Consider the following 21,948-nt stretch of genomic DNA (forward strand, 5'->3'; position numbering starts at 1 on the left):
GATATTGCTGACGACTAGAATTTCTCAAGCAACTATTTGCCGCATAGTGTAGGGGGATTACGTAAACTGCAATGACGTAATGAAAAAAAAAAAACGAATCTCATGACGCTGATTAAGCTAATATTCTTCAGTTTTTTTTATATTAATATTTCCTTTTATTCTATCGCACTGAAACTAATTAACCGTTATTAACACACACTATCCAATGAAAGAAAGTACATGCTATTTCAGTAAATACTTGTCATAGAAATAAAACTATAATTTGCGGGCACTGTATAGCAGAAAAAAACTAATATTATCCATGTGATTCAAGTAGCGGAAATAAACGTATGCAGGTTCATACCTGCTTCGAGTTAGTCAATAGAGAATATTATAAAAACATTGCAAATTATTAACTTACCTATTCCTGTTTCCCTCCAACAGTTTATAACGATTCTGAATACTAAATACAACAAATAAAATAGTGCAGAATATAAAATTATTAGTGAATACACTTCTTTGTGTTTCTGAGCACCAACATAACGTCGATATGTAATCCGACTGGCAGCTGCTTTCGCCCGCGTTTGACACCTGCCTCGCGCATGCGTATATGCCAGCTTGCGTTATATCAGGTGAATCAGTTCGCACGTGGGTTCCGTTCCTCGTCCTATAGACTCAAGAGGGGGTTAACCTGGCAGCCACTGCGGCGCTTCTATCGGCATTTGTTCATTTGATGCAGTGACAAGAAGTCGAGGTAAATGATCCCTTCTTCCTTAGCCTACGGTTTATTAACATCACATTGATATTGAGTATGGTAATATTAAATTGTACTACTGAATGAAAGATGGGCTGTAAGGTTAATCCTTACTTTATATAATGGATTTTATGTTAACATATCAAGTTAAAATGCAGAGATCTTATTAAACGCTTGCAGGGACATGGGTTTAGAAGTAAATCCAGAGAAAACTAAATACATGGAAGTGCGTCGGGACCGTAATACAGCAAATTATAGATGCGTTAAAATATTAAATAATACTTTTGATAAAGTGGATAGTTTCAAATATCTAGGATCAATATTAACAGATGAAAATCATATCCACGAAGAAATTAAATGTCGACTAAAAGCAGGGAATTCGTGTTACTATTCGGTTCAAAATCTCTTGTCGTCGCGAATTCTGTCGAGGAATTTGAAGCTTAAAATATACAAAACGATAATCATGCCTGTTGTTTTGTATGGCTGTGAAACATGGTCACTTACTCTGAGGGAAGAACATAGACTGAAAGTATTTGAGAACAAGATCCTGAGACGAATATTCGGACCCAAGAAGAACGGGAATGGGGAATAGCGGAAACTTCATAACGAGGAACTACATAATTTATACGGTTTACCCAACATTGTTAGGGTCGTCAAGTCTAGGAGGCTTAGGTGGGCGGGTCATGTAGCTAGAATGGAAGAAAGAATCGCTTTCGAAGTCTTGACTGGAAGACCAATCGGAAAACGACCATTAGGAAGACCTAGGCGCAGATGGGAGGACAATATTAAGAGAGATCTCGCAGAGACTGGAATAAAAAGAAGAAACTGGATGCAGTTAGCTAAGGATAGAAGTCAGTGGAGGGCTTTTGTGAACGCGGCATTGAACCTCCGGGTTCCATAGGCCATAGAGTTAGTTAGTTATATCAAGTTAAAAAAGACATAAAACACGCAACTGTTTCTTGTGCGAAAAACGAAATTCAGCAAAATAAGTATTACGTCCAAGGATATTGCTTCCCACGTGGATGTTTAGAATTCCAGCTCAAGTAATTCAAAGTCCACTGCCTTGTTTCAATGTATTTCATCAAGTATTTGACGGATGCTCAGAAGATGTTAGCTATTAGTGTTTTCACTTGAGATCAAAAGCAACTATAGAACTAACATGTAAAAGAATATGACAAAAATCAGAGTATCGTGCAACAATGATGTAAACCTATTTTTTAACTGAATTATTTTTTAAAAAAGTGAAGATTTTTTTTTTCTGTTAATTGCATCAGTACGTGATGATAAACGGAGCTGTAAATTGTCGGAAATCTCAAGAATACAAATAGATGAATTAAATAACAAAACGTAAACCACGTAAAGGAATTTGGTTTATCACAGTGTATAAAATGTTACACAAAACGTGAAAATTAAAGTTTGAATCTTTGTGTTTCTCCTTACCCTCCATTTCCCACTCACAACAATTTACTTCAAATTGAAACAGGTATAATTTAAGGTGAATGGATATGTAATATTATATATATCTTTTAGATTTCTCGAGTGAAAATAAATTTGTTTCATTTTAGCACTATATTTCATGAACAAATTAGTATTTTGCATCCTGGGTATTATACAAACCTGCTAATCTCAACAGCGCTGCGGGTAGTCTAACAAGTAATTATGCTATGCGTAATTTATCCCATAGGAATACATGTGAAATCAATATTTGATTGTCCATATCTTGAGACCAATTGAATGAATCACGTCCATTAATGAACTCAGTTCGTAGCTTTCAACTTTCTATATCCTGCCCCAACATTGATAGTGATTCATCAAGTAGTTCTTGGGATTTTGTGTCTCCGAACTACAGAGTAAATATACAAAGAAGTTCCTGCTAAACCAAACTCAATTTTTAAAAAATAACGCCTACATATATGTGCTATAGCTTAAAATCTTAACTATATATAAAACTACATGAGCTGATATAAAATAAAAAGGTACTTCTGTTTGACGTGGGAAGTTGAAATTTGGCACGATTGTAGCTTTCCCGGACTAACCTACGGAAAAATTATCAAAATTAAATATTTTTAATTTTAGGGGGTCTAAACGGGGAATGAAATTCCCCACGCTATTTAAATGGGCTTTTTCCTTTACCTATAATCTCATATTTTAGGTACCTGGAATAAAAACTTGAAATTTGGTATGCTTTTACGTTTTTGATATGGTTAACTAAGTAAATTGACAAAAAAAAAAAAAAAAATCCAACTGTAGAGTGGTCTTATGGGGAACTGAAAATTATTTCCCATGTTATTTATATTGGACATCTTCTACACCCCAAAATGTTTAGGCATTTCTGGCGGGATTAGAATAGTGAAATTTGGCATGATTCCAAAAGGAAAATTGACAAAAGTGAACATTTTTAGTTTTTAAGGGGTGTAAAGAGGGAATGAAGAAATTCACACGTTATTTAAATGGGCGTTTTCTTGGGATACAGAATCTTATCTTTTAGATAGTTGAAATGCGAAAATAAACTTGTAATTTGACAGAATTGTGGGTTTAAGAGGTGCTAGGCCGTAGGGCGAGTAAACCCGGGAGTGAGTGGGCAAAGTCCCAGCTGGGCCAAATTCAGGAAATGCAATTAAAGAGCAAATGCACGAAATTCACTCTTGATGCAAAGGCTGATACATAAAAGATGCGAGGCCGTAGACCGAGCAAAGGCGGGGGTTTGGGGGCGGAGCCTCCAGCTAGCCAAAGGCTAGCCTAACATATAAAGTTGAAAGTGAGTATGTTTGTGACTTCATAACTCTTGAACCAACCAACCTATCTCAATTAAATTTTCAGCATAGATGATGTGCGGACCTAGGATTTTTTTTTGTTATTTCACTTTGACGGTGCAACTTAGGGGAGGTGGAAGGGGGATATATTTGAAGATGATCAATATTAGTGTCGAATCCATAATTTTCGGAGTCGCTGAGATCAGCAGTGACATTTCCGATGTCGTTAAATTCAAATTCAACCCCGCAACTTGGGGGAAAGGATATATATAAAAATTATCGAAAATGACCGATGATAGTGTCGAATCCATAGTTTTTTTTTTGGGGGGGGGGGGGAGTCGCTGAGATAAACAATGACATTTCCGATGCCGTTTAAATCTAAGTTCAGCCTCCATTGCCCTTTATGTACAAAATGAAACGTATTCTCCCTGTGCGAAGAACAGGCAATCTGTCAGTAGATGATAAATTCAATTTGAAGAACCTAACAATATGAATTAATGGAACGAAAAATTAACATTTTTGAACTATCATCACATACGACTCAATATCGAATGAAGAACCCATCGTACTACAAGATGTGCTCTGCAAACATGTCCTCAATAATATATAAAGTATATTTTCTAAGCATTTGAATAAATGTGAGCTAGAAGACTTGCACTTTTTAAGTTTGAAATTTTATTAGCTTTCGGCGTAAGCATGCGGGAGCTTATAATTTCACTCCAAATGTGTGATGCCGTACTCTATTTCTCGGTAACTACTGGCCGAATTTGAACCAAATTTGATAAGTAATCCATTTTGTATGGAATAAAGGTCGCTACATTTGGTGGCCAGGCTTGGCCAAGGACAAACTCAGCTCGCCTTGTTCGTGGTACTTCATTTATCGGTAATCATTGGACAAATCTAAACGAAATTTGGTGGGCAAGTAGCCCATTGTCTGTCTAGTGAATGAAGATCGCTTTGTTTGGTGGCCAAACTCGACCAGGGATAGCTTCGGCTTGGCTTGTGTGTGGTACTTTATTTCTCAGTAAGTACTGGCCAGATCTGAACAAAATTTAGTAAAGAAGTACTCCAAGGCAGTGGTTTCCAACTGGTGTGTCGCAAAATTTTTACATTAAGAAAAATAATGAAGCATTTAATTTTGAGTGAAAGTAGATTTTGAGATAGACTGTACCAGTCAATGTTTCCAACGGCAGTAATAGAATTCAGTACTTCATAGAATCCACTATTTTATAGAAACTTACTGTATTATGCTATTATAATTTTATTATTATTAACAAAGATCAAGCAACTGTGTTGCGATTTCGTGTGTGTTCCGTAAAGTTTGTTGTCAGCCAGAAAAGATTGGGAACTACTGGTCTAAGGAATGAAGTAATCTATATTTGGTGACGAGGTTCGACTCATCTTGTATGGGGTACTGTTTCACTTTCTACGGGAATTAATGTTTAGGTGGAAATAAGGAACAACAAAAGCTGTGTTCTTCAATTTTAAACATCGGAATCTTATTAGTCGTTTCACCGACCATTTTTCCCCTTGTATATGAATGTACTTCTAGACGAAAGTGAGTATGTATAAATTTGTAAGTATATTCAGTATTTCTTCTAGAAACTTCACGGGAGGCTTTCTCCACCGAAATTCCCTAGCGCCCTGCCGAATAATATAAACTAAATTGGATTTATATATCACTAGAGGTGAAAGCTTATGACCTAAAAAAAAAAAATAGATATACGATCTATATAATGCAGTTAAAAACATGGAAAATTACTTTAAAGATCTGAAAATTATGATTGTAACTGTAATTTTAAAATAACAGAGAAAAACATAGCAAATGTTGGACATCGTATCCGCATCACCCCAAAAGATGAAGTATTTTTTTTTTTTTTTAGTTGAAATATGCCAGTAGATTTTAAATGAAAACAACTAAATAAAATATACCAGTGAATTAAAACAACTTAATGATTAAGATAAATACAACAAATTAATCGGCGTGAAATGCACTTATTTCTAGCATCTCGTCCTATTATGTAGAATGTTGTTTTCATATTCTGCGCATTACTGCAAAAATAAAGAAATAATACTTTCTCAAACCGTGCAATCATTGTTTAGAATTAACAAATTGCATATAAAAAAATCGGAAAATAAAAATCACGGACAAATTCAGGGGAGGACGACTTAATAGACACACTGCCTCTTTCCACCAAGACGAAGACTATCAAAACAAAATAATAATGATAAGAAGAATAAGAATAAGAATAAATTCAAACGTCGAAAATGATTTTAAAAATATTACACACATACATACAAATTAATTCTGCGAATGTTCATTGAAAATTAAATCTCCAAGTTTTTCTTCTTACCTTCCATATGGTTGCCGTACACTACCATAGTTTTGACAACACTTAGAAACAAAGACTGTAGTTCAGATTCTCTCTTTTATTATTATTATTATTATTATTATTATTATTATTATTATTATTTATTATTTATTATTGCTTGTAAATTGTTATACAATCAGAGAATATTTTTCCTTGGTGCAAAGTCTCCAGCATATTCCCAAAATCAAAATAATGACAAAAATAATTTTAAAAAATACCGAAACATTCCAAAAATAACGAAAAATATAACCCAAAACTTGGGCAAAAAGACCTAAAGTCTAATAGAAAAGTACTTAAAAACTGAAAATTGACGAAATATGAAAAAGAACACACTTTATTTTATTTATTTATTTACTCACTTTTGTTTCAGAAGGAAGTGTAATATGTGTATAAGATGGGTACTGTGTCCGCAATATCAAACAATATATAACATTTCATCTACTTCCGCTCCCTCTTGTGTATGGCAAATCCTTTAGCAAATAGTGAAATGAGCGCTAGACTTTAAGCCAACTAACTAATGTTCGTAGTATCCATATGGCAAAAGGTTACAAGTGCACAAGGTAGCGGGTTTGATTCTCGCGGGTAGTTCAGTGGTTCGGATTCCATCTTGAACTGTAAATCCTCGTCTAATAGATGCCCAGCGCTAAATGCTAATCAAAAGGCTTCTGCTATTACTAACATTTGGGTAGAATTTAGTTTTCTTTCTCGGAGACGTAGTAGCTCAGTGATATAGGAAATTTCTTCTTCTTCTTTTCTCAATTAAATATTTTCATCCCCTTACCCCTCACCAATTTGAATCTGAACTAACAAGTGGTTAACCTTAAGCTACAGTAGACTATGGGAATTGAATACATCTAAAACTACTGGTTTCAAGAGATTAATAAGATCAAATATAGAACCTGTTCTTCGGATGCTGAATCCAAATCAGAAAGCCATTATTCGCTATGCCTTACTGTGTCTGTTCTATGGTGATAAAGGTTGAAGCCCGAAAGGGTTAATTATAACCACTTCTGGATTTAATAGAGGGTTGAGAGAAAAAATGGAACGTACACTTGGGAAGCTGAATCGATTGCAAGAAACTGCATCGCGATATGTCTTTATATTTCCGCTCTACGGAAATCAATATTTGAAACCGGAAGTATCAGTACATTACAACCACTTCCGGTTTTGGTAATATGCTGCAGATTATGATAATATGTTCCCTTGACACCATCAATCAGTTGCAGAAAACCACTTGTCGCTATATGTTATTTTTGTTTTATGTCAATAAAAGTTGAACCTGAAAATGATTAAGTTCAACAATTTCCGGTTTGAATACAGAATTAATGGAGAAGATAGAACTTATCCTAGGGATCTGAACCAGTTCCAAGAAACTGCATGTCGATATCTCTTACCGTTTTTCACCTGATACCTGTTGACAGACGGACGACGGACAAAGCCGTTCTCCGACACTTCTGCATAAAATAGTTTCGAAGTCTAAAAATATTTTTAAAAAGCTGTTCTGGATCATTTTACAATTCAGAAAGGACTTCCACACAACTGAGCGGTTTAGACCCTAAGCAATAAAGATTGTGTGAAAACCTTAAACAGCATATGATATTGTATGAAAAAAGAAATAACTTTTACGACTGTTAGCATTTTTTTTAATAAAATGAAGGATTGGAAATTAGTCACAACAAATCCGCGGAGCTCTCTCCGCTGCGCTAGTGGTTCACGCATGATCCTTTAATGCACGTGGTCCCGGGATCGATTCCCGGTGGACGATCATTTATATTTGAACGCATTACGCTGGTTCAGATTGCACCCATGTAAGTCTCGGTGTTGAAGAGTGATACTAAACCAATAGGCGAACAAATCCATGGGAATAACCAAAGCCACAATAACAGAGAATGCAGCGTGAAATAGATCACAATTTATTTTATCCTTCACAGGACCGAAACTGATAACCTGAATAATCCAAAGCCAAATCAAGTTTAGATGAAATCCAGATAATGTAAAAAGGTAGCCACTGAAAATTAATTTTCCAAAAATATTGTTTGCAGACTATTGTATTGATGTTCCAAGCTTGGTAAAATTTGGGAACGCTTTATTGATTTTTTTTTTTTTTTTTTTGAGAAATATAGATATACCTCTATAGAAAATTGGATTTGTTAAAATTCGATGATAGGCCAAAGGTTGTAGGGTCAGAGTCATCAATGAGTGGTTATGGGTCCAAGGGCAATGCTCCTAGGGGCCAGGATTGTGGCCCCGAAGTTGAATGGTCCTGAGTCCTGTGGTTACGACCTCTAGGGGTCAGGGGCAATGAGTGTATGGAGCACGAACCGTAGGTGTCCGACTTCATGATCTCAATGAAGGTCACTTGAGCCAGGATACTCAATCATCAGCTATGGATCCATGGGTTCAAGGGCCATGACCCTGGGGGTCAGGGGTGACCTATAGAGCCAACGCCCATGGGTCTTTGGACAGGGAGCCTAGGGCCATGGACTTTCTTTGTAAGAACCATCAACCCCAGGGATGTCGCTTGAGCAAGGGATCTCAACTAGTAGCCAGATCTAAGGTTTCAAGGGTCTTGGCTTCTAGGGTCTAGGGCTATAACCACTAGAGGCCAAGGGCCATTGATCTTAGGCGGACGTCATGGTGCATGAGCTAGGACTTGTATTAGGCAGGGACCATGACCCTAGGAAGTTCACTTGGGAGCAGGGACATCAATCAGTTTTCATGAGTCCAATTATCAGAGGCCATTGTTTTCCTAGGGACCGGGGGTGTGACCCCTAGAGCAAGGGCTACGGCTCCTTGAGAATGAAACCTGACTCGGAGTACATGACTGCTAGAGACTTTGGTTTGTCGGTGTATGGGGCAAGACCCTTAGGAACAAGGAGCCATGGCTTCCAGGAAGGACACTTGAGGTCAGGGTGTCACCTTCGTGTAATACGCTCTCAGCTCTATCATGTGGGCCCAGTATCTTAGTCCCCATTTTATGCGGAATATATAGATCTTGCTTGTAGTGATCATGTAACATAGGCTCAGTCGAAATTTTCGTACACTTTTTATTTATTTATTTATTTATTATTATTTTTTCAAAACGCTGTAATTATATCAAGAGCAGTTGTCCCCTTCAAAAGTTAACCTGCACCAAAGAATAAATTATTACGGATAAATGTGGGCATCAGCACTACTGAGTCTATTCGTCCCTATCACAATAAGATATGTACAGTGGAATACAATCTCACATGTAAAGTACTACTTTTGAAGGTACTAAAATACGATTATAAAAAAGCCAGGGTATATGTAATGAATTTCCAGTGGGATCCCTATTGTAAATTTGCACCTTATTAAGTGTTATTATACCCTTGTGGAAATTTCTAATTTAGAATGCTAAATTTTAACGTGATTACTCTTAGGAAGTTACAAAATTACAGAGCAACATTTAGCCAATCAACAAGTCTTAAATTTTGAATTAGCGTTAGCATATCAAAAGAGTAATTAGTATTATACCGTATGGATTTCACAAATTTATTGTTACTGTATCAATTGACTGGATCCTGAATAAAGACATCTTTTATGTGATAGTTTTCAAATTAAGTTCAAATATATTGATTCTTTTATTTCCCAAGTCTCTCAAAATCAAATTGTAATCTAAACACAAAAATGGAAAGAGTGCACTTGTGAACTTAAAAATGAAACCTATTTGCTTAAATCCAATCCAATTTCAATGCCTTTCTTTCCTTCCATTTTAACATCTGTAAGAGTGTTACTGAAAGTCACGGATAAACATGTCGATTTCATAACTGTTTAATTAAATTATATTACTACTAGCTGAGCCTGCGCTCTCTACACAACGCATTACTCACATATGAGCATGAATCTCCTTGCCATTCCTCACAACATCTATATATGTAGGGTTGCCAGACGTCCCGGTTTTCAGTGAAAGAATTAACTGTCTCGAAAAAAAAAAAAAACTTTCGGGACGCCTGTTTGTCCCGGTTTTACCTTCTTCAGATTGAAATGTCTCACCTAAAAACGGAAGGTTTTCGGAAGATTTGTGTAGCCAATTAATTTTACTGAACAAATGAAAGGGAGTTTGAAATCGCATCCATTCTTTCGTCCTATGGGTTGTTTAACTTCCAGAGGGGGGGGGGATTGTAAAAAATATTTAAGAGGGGACATATGTTATGTAAATAATTTCTTGAATATTATTTTCAATAATAGAAAAGTATTTTTCCCTGTGGTTGGCTTTAATGACTATTTTATACTTTAACCGGCAGCGCAGAACTGCTTTTATATCAACAATGGCGATACTGCTCTAAGTCGCTGCATGTTAACCACATTTAAACTGTTTATTTAGTCCTGTCTGCCGTCTTCTTAGACATAATTTCTTCTGAGACCTGAGTTGTCTTTAATATATTTTCTCACGTGGTGTGGGGATATTTCTAAAGATGCTGTGGACGCATTCAATAATTTCGGATCTTAATTTTTCCTTTATCTGATAAAATTTTCAGACTAAAATTCCGTAACAACTTACTCTAGCACAAGAAGTGGCAGTTAAACACATAAAGGTGTGTGTCTTGTTTAATTTTGATACTTGATTTGTTTTCTACCAAACTTTTGGAGAGGCTGTCTAAGTCTTTCAAGATATTTAGTTATTGTTTATTGCTCTGAATTTAGCGTAAAGGTGTTTTTTCTTGCTAAATGCTAAATTTGTATTTCTTTTAGGGCAGTGTTTCTGACTCAGCCGATGCCGCAAGAAAGAATAGTATCTCTTTAATCATAAATGGGAGGGTGTCGTAATTGGTGCAATATTTATTACCTGTTAAACACAACAAATCGGAATTCGGAATAAGGGACGCCAGGCCACTTTTCTTATATTATCTTTTTACATTCTTTATACATCCCTTGCAGGGTTTCATTTGTTTTAACTTTGTAAAGAATAACTGGAAAATTTTGAGTAGTAACCGGGAAAAGAGAGATAATTAATTGACCCTGAATAGTCTGAGATTGGCGTCCCGGCATTTCGTTCACAAAATCTGGCAACCCTATGTATATGTCCGTTTAGAGACACATGTGAAACACGTCTTGATAAAAATCGGAAACGGGTATCATAAAAGGATTTCATTTCGATTATTTTTTTTTCAATATTTCGCACAGTTTGCAAGATTAAGCCTACTTCTCGTCGGAGTTTCTAATTCATGTATGATCAGTGTTTTCTTTCTTCTTGTATGCAATATGTAATAAGCAAATACTTTACATATACTATACAATTAATTATAATGTCAGTGATATATGATGTTCATTGGGCAAAACACTCCAAACAATCAAGATTCATCTTAGACTGAAGAAATGGCTATCCTTCGTTTTTAATACCTATTTGGCCATGAAACAAACGCCTGGGAGGTATATAACCCATGCATACAACTATACAGCGTTGGAATGTATAACGCATAGGATATGATGCTTTTTTAAAGAAATTTCAACATTTCCAGTGTACCCCTAAAAATGCAATAAAGAAATAACAGCCATGTATTTTAAATATTCAATTAGAAGTGGACAATCTACACAAAATTTGGAATCGACCAGTGAAAAAAATAAGCGGTAGCGTAGTGAAGGTTAATGGCTAATTTGGCTGCTACAACCAGTTAATAATTTGCAACAACCCTTCTGAGATAAAAAAGGCTAATTCTGCGAGGTCATCGGTAATCAATCGAATAATGTTACTGGAAAATGAGTAGAAACAATCCAGTGTTTGGTTGTTATTAACCTATAAAGTAGGTTAGAAGAAGGTAACAAATTCAAGAAGGTTAATTTAATTTAAAACCCTCTGTTGTTATCAACCGATTTCCACACAATGTAAATTTAACCATCCAGTACTTGTTAACAGATAACGCTGTATTATTAGAAGCACAAACAGCAACGTCACCATTTGCAATTTTACGAACGAAAAGTCGTAACAACTGTGAATACGTCCGAAGGAATATGAAAACGGTTATTAAAATATAGATACTACATGAATTAATAGAGAAATGTGAAGGAAAGTTTATTTAGGGAAGTTTATGCATTTTCTGTTATTTAAATAAATATATTCTTGTAAGTCATGTCTGTAGTACAAATAATGACACGAGATGGTAGCACTGCAAATCATAGAACTGCCGTCAAAACATTAATACATTCATACTAACAATTTCGTGGCGGGTTATAGGAATATAACACATTGTACTGTACATCGCTTTACGGTAACATATTAAATATACCGAGTAAAGCTTTGCTTATAGTAAAGAGTATACGGACATAAATTCTCACTATGTTGTGGTATATTTCTGGTAGGGATACAAGAGAAGATAGACGCACAATTGAATGATAACCTTAATGAGTTATCATTTCTTTTCATGCTGCATTTTTTATGTGTATTCACAACCTTTAAGCTTGTGTTTGAAGGAACAATTCCAATTATTCTAACCAATTTGCAATAACAACCAAATTACTATAGTTTGCGCACCCTGTTTCATTAACCGAGTAGTCGGTTGTTCCAACATGCTAACTACGTGACGGGTTACAAGTTATGGTCGGAAGTGGTAACTATGTGATCGGTTAGCGTACCCCTGTGAGTTATTACACAGTAACCTAACAATATTAACCTGTAACCCAAGGTACTCTGTTAACTTTTTGGTTTGGTTGCTGGGACACATGGCTTTGTTGTTCCTATATTGACAAACTAACTTGGTTACTGTCCATCTTTTTCTTGTTTACTAGTAACCTTTCTTTTTTATTTCTTTTTTTTTTCTTTTTTTTTGCGTGCAGGTTTCTAGTACTTGTGGTTTTCGAGATCTCATTGTCGAAAGGATTGGAGACAAACATATAAACCTAACATTTTTATATATATAATACATTGTATTGTCTTCGCGCGGCGAAGTTATGCTTTCATTTAACTTACTGATCACCATTTATCTCAATGTCTCATAAATAAACATTGTTCAAATATTATTTGCACAACGTATTATGTAACATACTGTTATAGTTGATTCTATCAGCCATTTCAAAGCAAGATTCTTTTAGCTTTTTTCAATGTTGATTATAATTCAATTATTTATGCCAATAGATAAGTAAATTTTTCTTTAGTTTTAGTTGTAGTAAAGAACGAAATGATCTTATAATAGTAAAGCTTTCATAATCCTTGGCTTCGCTTGTAAAACATGTTTCTTAGTATTCTATAGGATCTCACTCAGTAACGGAGCTCTCAAAATTTTAAGGATGGTAACGCAATGCAAACAATGTGACATATAACTACTATGTCGATTATCGTACACTAAAACTCAAACTTTGTGTTGTATTAACAGAAACCGCTCCAGATCCCCCCCCCCAAAAAAATATTCTTGTTATATTTTTGATGCAGGTTTCCCTTGCTTACAAATTTGTAAACTTTCGGAAAATTAACATGAATGCTTGAAAACTAACCTAAATAATACAAATAATAGCATTTAAACATAAAAAAATATTGAATTAACAGATAAAAACAACTACGTTTTCGAAATAATATTGACTTTAATACACTAGTATGTTCAAATTGGCAACATTGTGGGATATTACGCGCTTTTGCTCCACTATTTTTGATGGACTGGAATCCCAAACAAAAAAAATTGTTTTCTGAAAGTGCGAGAAAGGCACTTCCAAAGTTTTATTTCAAGCGAAAAGTCTAAATTTTTAGTGTGTTATTGTGGAGCAGACGGACGAACTGACACACAAAATATTGAGTCGAATGGTAGAAGCTTCGATGACGCTCGCTTTATTATTATTATTATTATTATTATTATTATTATTATTATTATTATTATTATGGCGTTGTTTCAATTGTTAGAATATGGTTTAATGAATATAAGACGGGGAATTTAAATGTTTTAAAGATTGTCATTTCCCTCTCTAGAGGAAGAATTTTTGAAAATAATTCGACACGTACTCTCTTATTACTTTCAAACGACGATAGAAGTTTAAAAAAGTAATCGTGAAAATAACTGAATTCGAGATTTCAACGGACTTATACGTTCCATAGCTCCTATTAATAACGACAAAAGTAATTTCTCGACATCTTTCCGGCCGTTTCTAGCACGAAAATGTCCACAAGCTCATTGCATGAAAAATACTCATGATGGTAAGCTGTTCCGGACAATTTTCTTTAAATAAATAAAAAAATATATGTTGTGCAATTGATTTTGTTTTTTCATAAATAAATGTATCGTTAACAATATTGTATGAAGTTTATTATTATTATTATTATTATTATTATTATTATTATTATTATTATTATTATTATTATGAAATAGTTTACAAATGGTAGTTTATTCTTGAGATGAATTTTCTTTGATGCAAAGTTTTCTGAAAATGCCTGTTATAGTTTTGTTCACATTTTGTAAACAATATTTTCGTAATGATTGAAGCGTGGTATGATACAATTTAAGAAGTGAGAAAAAAGTTTATAGCGATGACGTATACCATTTATTTTTAATTAAAAGTTTAAATACCAAATTTCACGTTTCCATATTAAATAAATCCTTACTTTTGTCATTTTCTGAATAAAATAGTTGGAAAGTTGAGTACCATATATGTTGCATTATTTCCTCCTTTAGATGAGAAATAAAATTTTTAAAAAAGAAAGAAAGAGAGAGAGAGAATCTGAAATGCGTGTTCAGCTGTCCTTAATGAGAGGTTTAAATCCATTTTTGTCAAACAAATGAACTACCTTCTACCCTCCCCGTCCTTCGATACATATTTAAAAATGTCATTTCTGATCCCTTGGTTTCGTAGACATAAATGAAAATTTTCAGTTTAACGCCCCATCGTTATGCCTTCAGGCTAAAGCAGGATTATTAATAAATGTGTATGTCTGAGAAATTATTTTTATGCTTCCCACCGGGAATCAAACCTGAGCACACCCGCTAGCCAATAGATCTACAAGAAGGGCCCTTGACTTCGTCACAAAATCACTTCCGTCTAAATTTCACGTTCCTACCTACATGGTCTTGGCACTCTTGAGTGAGTCACTTCCAGTACCGTACGCAAGGTGGAGATTTCGAGTTTCAACCCCACCCCTCTCCTCGAGCAACATAAGTGCTCCTCCGTGGCTAAGCAGTTAGCGTACGCGCCTTTGGCGTGGGAGGCCCGTCATACTAAGCACCTGAAATGATATGAACTTGGGAAACGACCGTCGGTAACCAAGAAAGTTATAAAGGTAACCAAGAAAGTTATGTTGGTTTATCACCCACCACCTTCGAACATCGATATGTCACCTAAGACTACCTGGAAGATCAACAATACTTCCCATCAGCATCGATGACCTTCTGCCAACATTCTGGAAAGCTATGGATTCCATCGCGATATAACTTGGTGGGCCGTGAAGCGAACAAACCATCAAGTGCATACCTATCTCTACTACCTCTACTAGGGATTTGAACTGGCGTTTTCTAAGGTCATTTCCAAGGAATGGAACATGTAATAATCGTACGGTTCAATGTCCAGGAAGTATGGCGTATATAATAGTTTTTCCCATTCAAGGCGTAGAATGGTGTCCCGGGTCATCCTGTTCACGTGGGACTTAGCGTTGTCCTGTAACAGTACTTTTTCGCGATTCAGAAGTGTTTTGCGTTTTGGCTTCAGAGTTTTGAGTTTTTCTTGAACACGGTTCAACTGTCGACAGTACACAGTTGCATTGATGCTCTGACCAGCTGGTAGCAGTTCTCGATGCACGATGCCGCGAGAAGTCCACCAATCACCCAGGAGGACAGTCTTCAGGTGCAGTTCTGGTTTTGGCTGTTTTGGAACCAGTTCATGGGATGCTAATTGATGATGATGGCACCGTGGAGCATTGTACATGACCCACTTCTCATCACATGTCAACATCCTGTCCAGAAATGGCTCCTTCCTCAGACGAGACAGCAAAGAAACACAGGTGTCTGCTTGCGTTGCCTTCTAGCCCAGAGTCAAATCAAGTGGGAACCATCAACCCAACTTGTAGTGCTTCGCAAGTTAATGGAGGTTCTGCCGTATGGTTTCTCTACTCACATTGGATTGTAGTTCCAGTTCCTCACATGTCTGGCCACAGTTCGCCTTAATTACTACCTTAATTCTTAAAAAAACGAATCAAGCCATTTTGTTCATATTTCATTAATAACTCTATAATATTGTGCAAATTATCCCTTACGAAAAAAATCGCAAGGGGTCGTTCACTTTTGGGGATGAGTTTCTTTTCAGACTACTTTCTAAAAAATGACAGGCGATTTTGGTCGTATTTCATAAATACCGTACATATTTCATTATTATTCTTACAACGTTGCATAAATTACTTCCATGACAATATACACAAGGGGCTGTTTACTCATGGGGTGCGTTTATTTCTTTTGAGAATCATGTGATTTTATTACTTTATAAACAAGTATTTCATTAATAACCTTAACATATGGCATAAATTATTTCCTACGGAAAAGTCTGCAAGGGGTAGTTTTTTGGGGGATGAATTTTCTTTCAGTGAAGTTTCCTGAAAATCTCTCATAATTTTGTTCATATTTCACAAGAAATATTTCGTTAATGATTGCAACACTACATGTTTCAGTTTAAGGAATTTGAACGAGAAAGTTTAGTGCTGTGGCTCATACCTTATATTATCCAAGTATTTATGATAGCTTTGGAAGACTCGAAATGTATTTTTGCAGGCGAACCCGCATAGTTTATTGTTACACTACTCCTTTCTTGGCTATATGGTTAGCGTATGCATTTTAGCACAGGAGACCCGGGTTGAATTCCCGGTTGGAGTTCTTGTTCGCATTCCACGTTAAGCTTTATGTCCAAGTCTCATATAGCCCCGCTACTGAACGGAACGATAAACTCGAAATGAACCAACTCGATATTTCCTAAATATGTTTAAAAGCAACAACAAATATTTCACTTTATTTCCATTTTATTCTTGAATAATATACAAAGGTCGGTCAAATAATAACGCACAATCCACTGTAGCTTGATTGATTGATTGATTGATTGAGAGTTTTACGTCCCGTTCAGCAGCGAGGCTATATGAGACGTGGACCTACTGATTAACGTGGATTCCGAACCACATGAGCTCCCGCCGGGAATCGAACCCGGGTCTCCCACGCCAAAGGCGCGTACGCTAACCGCTTAGCCACGGAGGAGCTCTGTAGCTTGATAATGGTAAGCACTAGATAAATGAAGTTTTGTAGGTAGAGGCATGGATCCTTTGGAAATGTCATTCAATATACGATACATTTGCTTCAGTGAATTACTCCCATCTTTGTTTCCATGGAACGAATACACGTTCGTAAAACTGTTGAGGTAGTTAACTACTTTTTCACACACGCAATGAGCTCGTTGCTATCTTAAATATGTGTATTAGCGTTAACATAGATCAGTTAACTGTACCCGTGTCTCCATGATCTGTGTTTTTGGACGCGTTCCTCAACGACAGATTGTTTTCATTGGTTACGACTGTTGTCGATCCGTCTAATCGAGGCTAGTCCTGAATGCTGCGATCACCACGCAGAAACCTCTGAAGTTATCTGGACACATTTTAAAGATTAGACAGTCTGCCCAATAGACTGTCAACATATAACTGTGAATCAATGTTGCTGAGTTATTTCCGAATTTGTAAAACTCGCTTACTGCACCTTGGCGTAGTAAAGTGTTACGTTAATCATCCATGGTAGCTTACCTACAACAACAAGAAACTAAGTTAGGTAGAAAATTATAAAAAGGACCAACGTTTCTATTTACAAAATTTCATTTCTCTATTCCTTATTCTTTTCAAGTTATAGCGGATTGTGGTTACTTTTCTACCAACCTTTGTATAGGTTTGAGTGTGCATGTGTTTCTATGACGTACGCAAAAGTTCATCAATCGGGGTTCAAGCTTCCAAGTCCATATAATTTCAAATGTTTGTATACATATTTTAATGTAGCAAATTTTATTTTTTGCATAATATCTTATTCAAGGCATGATACCTTGTTTGTCAGTCTCATCAACCATTTTGAAACATTGTAATAACAATAACACAACCATCACTTTCGGAATTGTGAATTTTTACGTGAATAAGTTATATCGATTACAGAAATTAGAGATATGTAGATTCCTTTTCTTTGTCGTAGAATTATGATGAGTTTGTTGTTTCAAAAATAGAAAATGAAAGGCACTCCGCTAAACTGAATTGCACTAACCGTTTAAATTGTGAACATTGCGTGTACCTGAACAAACTGGGGACCACAATTTGTAAGAATAATTCAGATTGTTTGTTTATTTGAAAAAAAAAAATCCTTACTGATATTATTGCGCGCAAATGTGGCTGGTCTGACCAGTTTCATGCATGTCTGGTCGGTGACTTATTGGACCAATCTTGAACTTTCTGCATGATGTGGCTTCTATGACATGTGACGAATATGACCAAATATGTATGTGTCCTGTATGTCTGATTTCTCATAAAATGTGCCTACATTGACAAGTGGCTTGTACAACTGGAGATTGAAGTGTGCAGTGTTTTCTATGACCGTTTTTGAAATGTGACACAAATATGTGGCGTCTGTGACCTGCTCCCATGAGAACAGATGAGCACAGCACCAAAGCCTTGCCCATCACGAAAGATGTATGCAGTAAAATTGAGTTCGCGACCCTGCTCTTCAGAGTTGACAGCTACAACGCTGAATCATCATAGTTCTACGCTATTCAGCTGCTTGACTGGCTAAAACAATATAATGAACTATTTTGCTGCCAGATTGAAACTTGTACAGCTCGATTACATTACTAACGACACACTGGACAATATTTCTGTTTATGTTAAGCAGATTTTTATGGAGGTAAATCTACCTTGTATATCTGGACGCAGCAACGCTGACAGAATACGAAATAACTTTGTGGTAGCTATCCATTTTTTCTAAATATTTGTTTGTTTGAACACACAAAATGGTTCGTTTGCTAAATAAGGGTTAAATGAAAAGTCGGTTTCTAGTAGTCGAATTTCTGTTAAAAGTGCCCTTTTTGAATATATCCTATGGGTCGCTAGTAACCGAGCAGTACTCAGTTAAGCCATGATTTGCTCTTTCAACCTATTTCTAGTGTACTAGTTACCCAGAAAATTGACACAAATACTTTTAACAAATTCACTCGGTTTTGAACCCTTTAAAACGATGGATTATGGGTAAAATATATAAAAAGTTCTGAAGCAAGAGGAAACAAACCTGCGTACGAAGAATCAATCAAATTGGACTATTTGGTCTGTCCAATTTTTACGTTCTTAATATAGAAACAAGAAATGACGTGCTTTTTCGTATTACGTCACGACAACTTTCTTGGTAAGCGAGAAAGTTAAGGCGCAATCTTACTGATATGTGGATCAGTGGTTCGAATCACCTCAATTGAGCTCACAAGTTTGTTTTTTTTTTCTTAATGATCTGCTCGTACTCAACTAACTAATCTCTTCGGTTGAATTAGCCAACTACTCGGTTAAATGAGCGAAAACTAACTAACCTAGTAGTACTCAGTTCCAGTAACCGAGAACTCGCTGTAATATAAATTGACAAAGTAACTCCATCACTAGCAATCGAATATGGCTATTTTAATCCTGCGAAATTTTCTCAGTAAAGTTTACAGAGATTCCGTTTCAGCATCCATTCTTAATGAGGCGTAGCATAGACCCGAACTACATATACTTTCCAAGGGTACTTTAAAATAACTGCTATATTTTGTGAAAATTACAACAAAGATAAAAATTACTTGCACAACACGGACATTTTCTTTGCGCAATTATAATAAATCCTGAAATTGCAAACCACCAGCCTCCAAACACTTTCAAGCACGATGTTCTATATTCTTGATGGCATCTTCCAGAGTAGTCACATGGATTGCTTTTACGAACCATTTTCATTTCATGTGCAGGTCCAAGGCTGTGGCTTCTTACTGCACTACATTTTTCATGGTCCCCCCAAGTAAAACTCATGGGCGGGTACATCATACAAACGTAGGGAATACTCAATCGGACCTATTTTTATACAGGTAGTTTGGCTAATAGCATATAATTTGAAGTACTCACCAACTACCTCTGTAAAAATTCTTGCGGAAGTACCTCAGGATTCTGAAACATGGATATTTGATAGGGCACATACTAGTTCCTTAGTGAAGTCTTGACCCGACTACCGTAGATCCCATAGTATTGGAGCTATGGACCTTTAAAGTTCTTTTTTTAAGTTTTCGGAAGCTATAACTACGAAAGGAAGCATTTGTGCACCCAGGTTGGTCTATACGTTTTGTCTTATCTTGGTGTCACGAATCACCTTCCAATCGTCGTCGGTGTTGTTTTGAAACACCATGTATATATTCATCCAGTTCTTACAAAAATATTTTAAAAATAATAAAATATAGGCCTACACGTTATCTCAGTAGCACCACATAGTTACCCTTTAAAAAGTGACCTAATCCACTTAATATCATATTAGATGAATATGTGCGTTAGCATTTTGTTGTGCGTGTGTGCATGCATGCCTAAATTTATTACACAATATACATAAATATATAGGTATCCTTCATCCCTAGAAATCAGTATAGAAAACAAATCTATATATGATTAGATTGAGTCTAGTAGAATTTGAGTTTAACGCCCCTATCAGCAGCTAAGCTATATGAAACGTGGACCTACTCATTAACGTGGAATACGAACCACATGAGCTCTCGCCGGGAACCGAACCCTGGTCTCTCAGGAAAAGGTGCGTATGTTAACCGTTTAGCCACAGTGGAGCTCTATAGACCCTATAGACCCCTATGATTAGGACCACTATTAGGAAGCGTAAGAATAATGAAGTACAGTATTATCCACTTTTGAAATAAAGTCTAATGGTCTACTCTAAAAATTAAAGTACGAGAAGAAACAACTAGAATCATTCAAAATGTTAGTATGGAGAAAGATAGACGAGATTAACTGAACAGAACGAAAATAAATGTAAAGTGTTATCATTACTTATGAGAGATTAAGTAGAAATACTGTGCGTAATTATAAAGAAGAAAATAGCCTACACTGGTTTGATAAGAAGGCGTATTACGGCATTAGGAATATGATAAATGTGGTTAAAAATAAAACAGGGAAGGAAAGTAAGTGATTTAAATTAAGAATATTGAAGAAGACAATTCTTGTGTCAAAATCAGCATTTTATCGAAATAGGAACCTAATGCATGGAAACTTGTCAGTTTGTGTTTAGTGACCCACCAGTTATAGCATAGTAATTTATTGTGCACACTTATTTATAATACTTCAAAACAATGAACACCAAAGGTCCATACGGATTTTTCTTTAGTACATAGCTAAAAACTTCATTTGTTGTGCACAAGAAAGGAGGTTCAAGGTCTGCCAGTGCCAGAATTATAACACCGCTGATGCAAACCAAAAGTGTTGATACGAACCGTTTCAATTGAATTTTAATGACAGATCTCGTTGTTCATAACTTTACAATATATAAAATCGCAAATATAAGAGCGTTCATGATCTATATTTGGTTACGAAAGCTATAAATAATTACTATTTCATCACTTCTTATAAATTTTTATTTGAAATAAATATTTAGCTAACACTTCTTATTTCTTACGTACTTAAGCAATTATTATCATTTTTTATTTCAATATTAAGTCGGTAGGATTTGCGCCTGAATCTCTTTCATAACCAAATATCTAGAATGTGATCAACAATACTTTTTACAAAACCTTACTAATTTGAAAAAAGTTAGAGATTTCTTTAATCCCTATTCCTTGGCAGTTAACATAATGGCGATAACTATTATCAAAATGTATAATACCTCACGGACAGTAAATTAATGTAAAATATTTAGAAAAAAATATCATGTACCGGTCATTTTTAACGTTTTATTCCTTTAAAAAATCGAGCGATGTTATGCCTACTTGTAAACTAGGAACCATTCTAGGGACTAAACTTTTTTTTATTTTTTTTTATGTGACTTGTAGTACCTAATTTGATGGCTGCTGTACGCATTGGAATTCATATGGATCAATACGTGTCCGCAAAAGTTCTGCTCCACCTTCTCGCCGTACCATTGGCTCCTCGTGACCT

The 21,948-nt window shown here is 35.6% G+C and overlaps 1 long non-coding RNA gene across 5 annotated transcripts in view; it reads right to left on the reverse strand.

Moving 5' to 3' along the window:
* The window catches only part of LOC145688522 (uncharacterized), a 592,332-nt gene that overhangs the window by 227,470 nt on the left and 342,914 nt on the right, over positions 1-21,948 (reverse strand). The window contains exon 1 of one of the 5 annotated variants that reach the window (XR_014131929.1): positions 401-625. The exons of the other annotated variants lie outside the window; for them this stretch is intronic. This is a non-coding gene — a long non-coding RNA (uncharacterized LOC145688522). Of the gene's footprint in view, positions 1-400; positions 626-21,948 lie in introns of those variants that run through there. 5 annotated transcript variants of the gene reach the window in all.

This window comes from Thermobia domestica, chromosome 6, assembly GCF_964235325.1.
Source record: "Thermobia domestica chromosome 6, izTheDome1.hap1.1, whole genome shotgun sequence".
Classification (NCBI taxonomy): domain Eukaryota; kingdom Metazoa; phylum Arthropoda; class Insecta; order Zygentoma; family Lepismatidae; genus Thermobia; species Thermobia domestica.